Source organism: Nycticebus coucang, chromosome 4 (genome assembly GCF_027406575.1).
Source record: "Nycticebus coucang isolate mNycCou1 chromosome 4, mNycCou1.pri, whole genome shotgun sequence".
NCBI lineage: Eukaryota > Metazoa > Chordata > Mammalia > Primates > Lorisidae > Nycticebus > Nycticebus coucang.
Window position 1 is genome coordinate 101,281,401 of NC_069783.1, and position 5,130 is coordinate 101,286,530.

Consider the following 5,130-nt stretch of genomic DNA (forward strand, 5'->3'; position numbering starts at 1 on the left):
GTTCTAATTGTTAGGATTTTATACAACATTTATGAATCCAAGACAAAGTGCTTTCGTGAATTCTCCACGGACAGATCTACCCAATTTATTTACTAATTATTTACCAATTACACATGTCCCTCAGTTCTGAGTGCTTTGCTGAAGAAAGGAACAAAGATATTCAACCATATTTGTAATCATTTTGAAAAGAAATGCAAATCTCAGGTATTCTCTGTGAGATTCAAAAGTGGTGCAAAAATGATAAAGTTGAAAGGTTTCACTTTGATTTCCTGATGTTGCTGCTAAATGTGTGTTCTCCCAGGTGATTGGCTGCAACTCTAAAGTGTGAGATAGTATGTGTGCAGAACAGGCTGCGAGCCAATTGTCCTGCCTGTAGGGAATGTTCTGTTTATAAGTGGATTGCTAGAGTTTGGGGAGCTTTCTTCATGGGGATTCAACTTGAAGAGAGAGGGGGAAAAATTCTGCTCACTTCTCTTTATTTTCAGAAGTCACAGTTGAACAGTGAATGGCTATTATTTTGACCTAACAGGACTCTTAGCTCCATTCATTCAACTAAGATTTATGAAGCACCTGCTAGGCTCAGCGCCCCCATGTGCTATGTAGCTGGGACAGACACAGAGCTCCAAAGCTGCCTTCAAGGAACTTAGTGGGAAGGAGCCAGAGAAGAGTAAACAGCAAGAGAGGGATGATGCTGTAGTGCAGATAGGCACTGTTAGCTCACCTCATGTGTGTACCAGGGAAGGCTTTTGCAAAAATGATTCATAACAGGAGTTGGTGGGTTGGAGGTAAGGAGGTGGGCAGAGGAAGGGAGAAAGTGCCAGGTCCTTGCCAACCTGGTCAGAGGAGAGAGCCTGCAAGTGGATGTGGCTAAAAGGGGAGTAGGAAAGTAGAGCCCGTGAGCTGGGGCCTGATCCAGGAGCATATTTTGTGCTAACATAGCAGACCACGTCCTGGGTGCAACAGGGGAGGCCTGAGGCATGTAAGGAGGAGAGAAGGCCACAGGATCGAGCAGAGGGTTTGGAAAGATGCCTCTCTGCTAAAGGGAGAACAGATGGTTATGCAGGAACAGGACCAGAGTGGATGGAGACATCTGCAAAATGAGTTCCTAATATAAAATACTCCTTTTGCTACCAACAGTGCAGGGCTTCCATTCAATTTTTTCTTTAAAGAATATGATAAACATTGGAAACTGAAACCCAAGAAACTCTTTGCCCTCCAGAAACTGTAAATGTCACTGTTTCCATAAAGGAAAAAACTCTGGACAAGCACATGAAGCACAATCACGTATTTTCAAGCCACTTAAATAATACCTGCCCAAGGGCACGCTGCACACAAGCCCGCAGTTGCAGCAGTAGGTAGCAGAGACAACTTCCTCTGCAGGAAACAGAAACCGAGTCGTGAGAACCTTAATGCTGTATAAGCTTTGCTTGCCAAATGCACTGCTCCACACCAAATGGTGCCATTTGCATCTGGCTTTGGATTTAAATTAACTTCTTTGACTTTAGCTGACTGTATAGGATATAATCTGCATGCAGCTGAACTTGATTAAGCAATCTGCCTGTTAGCCTTTTCACTTTTAAAATCACATTTCTGTTTCTTATTCTCTTCCTTTCGACTACATTTTGAGACATCCTTCTACCTTTTTTTATATCCCTCTGAACTTTCATTTTTGGAATAGTGGAAACCTCTCCCGGAGTTGATCAGCACACACAAGTACCAGCAAGTATCTAAGGGGAGGTGGCACAGGCCTGAGTTTTTAGATTTTTATTTTCTACTTCTAATTGTACTGTAGAATTTCCTTTGGAGGACACAAATTCCAAAGAGTCTATACAATTGTACTCTTCCATGCCCAATTAATTTACTTCTGAACTAATTCGTTAAAACAATCTCCTAAAGGAGTCTAACTATAATATATAACTATAATATATATATATATATATATAGCTTCTAGAACTATCCATCTGTCTGTGTCCACTTGCAATACTAAATTATTCCAAGTTTACAATTCAAAGGCTACAAGTTAATTGTCAAATAAAATGAAAATCATTTAATAAAGACAATTTTATTCTCATAGTGTGTTTTTCCACATAAATGTTATATGTTCAGCATTATTTTTAATTAACATTAAAGCATAGCATACTGGCTTTTAGTATATTTTAAAATTTAAGTTTGCTTCTCTGGTTATAGTTAACTGAAAGGAAAACCTATAACATCGGATAAGTGGCAAAACTAAGGTCTTATTAGCAACTCCAGGGTAGTTAATAACAAAATATACTTCATACAGCATGCAAGTTTTAATGCTGAACAAATAGTGAACTTTTCTATTTTAATAGCACAACCAATACTTTGTTCCTGGTTAATTCTGCCTTAATTCCTAAAAAATATGCTAAATGGCTTAAAAGTTATTTTATTTAAACTTTAATGTAAGCATGTGACACAAAAGCAATTTATTCTGTTATGAAAGAGAATAGTTGTTATTCTCTGATGGACAGTTACCAAAAGCAGGTACAGGAGTCTTGGAGGGTGCGGCTGCTGATATTTCCAGCTGGGGGTTATGCAGGTATAGTTGTTTTAGGAAAATTCATCAAATTGCACACACGCTTTTGTGCACAGTGAGCATTGGCAGAGGATTTAATGATTAACTTTTCCACATGGGAACCCCTTGGTCAAGGTTTAGAGGTGAAGAAAACAAGACAGGTAAAGAAACTGCTTAAAGCCAGGGCAAACCTGAGCTTTGGGGAGTGTAGGAGTCCCAGCTTCCTCCCCATTCATGTGGCTCCAAGGAGCACGTTTCTGGGAAAGCACGTTTAGAGAGGAAGAAGAGGGAGAAGGAAGAGTTCATCAGTCTCTATGGAGGTTAAAAGAAGAAATGAATAAACAGAAAACAAGTGTCAGCTGGAGGGTAGTGGGGATGACATGTTTCTCTGTACCCTTCTCCCAAATTGTATTTGACATCATCCATTTCTGGTTTGAAGATTAAGAGAGAAATTCATCCTCTGGGTCAGTGTTTACTGCCTACAATGCTACGCAGAGATGTTTCAGGAAATCTCTTATTGCCTATTTGATTTGTAAACTGGAGATTTAGCTAAGTTTGCTCCTCGTATGCCTTCTGTATGCCCCAGAAGGTGGTCTGGGTTCATTATCCCACAGGCTGATGAAATCTGGTATGTAGGCATCCATGGGGCTGACAAGGTCATCTGTGGAAGACACGAGGGCCTAAAATCTTCAGACTGTTGTGCTCAAGGGCATTACTCACCCCAAGCATGTGGGTGATTAGCATATACTTGTGGCTGTGAGCTTCCCATGTTTAATGTTAATATCTACCTGCCATTCCACCATCACAAGCAATGGGCCCCACGACTCAGTCTCTGTTTTTCCCTCTACCCTAGAGATGCTCAGTACCAAATGGAGAAAATTTTATTTTCAAGAATACAGTTGAACATACCAAGGGGTTTAACTTCATCTTTGAAAAAAAAAAGTTTGCTTAGCACCAACACTGGATAAACAAGACTGTATAAATACCTACGTCATCAATCTTTATTTTCTACCCACAATACATAAAAGAATAAAAAGCAAATAAAAATGCACATAACTCCCTCCCTTCAGTTCTGTTCTACACGTCCCTCTCCCTACATACACCACTGACTTGTTACTTGAGAGAAAAAATATGGGGGGGTCATAGAAAATATATACCGAGGAAGCAAATCGATCAACATCGGTATGCCTGTCAGTTCAGGATGGAATAATCTAAGCCATGGCCTTTGACCAAGGTCCTACCGTCTGAGTTGGGCAGGGACCTGGAGGATGGCGCTGCTGGTATCTGGCTGCATGTTGCACCCCACACACTGGACATTCATGGGCTGCTTACACACCATCTAGGCACAATGCAGGCAATTCCCAGACCAAATGTGTAAGCCATTCACAATCAGTCCTCTATCTATGCGGACTAGCAAACCTTGGATGCCATCAAGCATGGATTTTAAATATTTGAGAAAAATAAATAAATAAAAAATAACAATACAACAGTAAAAATAATGCAAGTTAGGCCAGGTGCACTGGCTCATACTTGTAATCCTAGTACTTTGGGAAGCCAAGGTGGGAGGATTACTTGAGGCCAGGAGTTTGACACCAGACTGGGCAACATAGTGAGACCCTATCTCCACACACACACAAAATTTTTTTTAATTATCTAACTATGGTGGTAGGACTACTAAGGAAGCTGAGGCAAGAGGATCATTTGAGCCCAAGACTTTGAGGTTGCAGGGAGTTATAATGATGTCACTGCACTCTAGCATAGGTGACAGAGTGGGATTCTGTCTCAAATAAAAAAAAATCATAAGAGTGCAAATTTTAAAAGGTATACAGTACAACAACTATGTACATAGCATGCATACTGTATTAAGTATTATAAATAATCTGGAGCTGATTTAAAAGTTTACAGGAAGATGTGTGGAGGTTACATGTAGATACTCTGTCATTTTATATCAGGGACTTGGGCATGTAGATTTTGATTTCCTGAGGGAGATCTTGGAATCAATCCCCAGAGAATTCCAAGAGACAACTATATTTCTACATTATAAACTCACTTATTGTTTTCAACACAGTGTGGTAGGTGCAAGAGTGTTCTAGGCTGGGCACAAGGATATTTGAAGTAAGGCGAGCTAGTTTAGTTTTGTCAGTAAAACATGCACCAGTTTCCATATTACAATTTAGGATTCTTTTAACCACTCCTTCACAGGCACGTTGTTCAATAGTCTAATGCTTTCCTTTACCTACTTCTGATTCTACATCTAAGACTGTGCTTAGCAGTTATGAGACAATATTGGAAAAATTCAAACCAAAAAATAATAATATCCTGCCTATTTCTGTGTACATATCCAACAGTAGTACATAGGATATTTACTAGGACGTGATTATAGCATGGTGTGACGTGTTTTAATTCCATGGTACAAAGTAGAGAGTGAGACAAGAGGAAAGTATAAAAATGTATGGATTTAACTTACAGAAGCAGTCACATTATTTGAAAGCCAATCCCTATAGACATTTTCCTATTTCTTTCAAGTCCGTTTTTCAAACTCTCCCACATCAAGTGGTTAACAAAATAACCTACTTAATGGCACCCCCGAATAT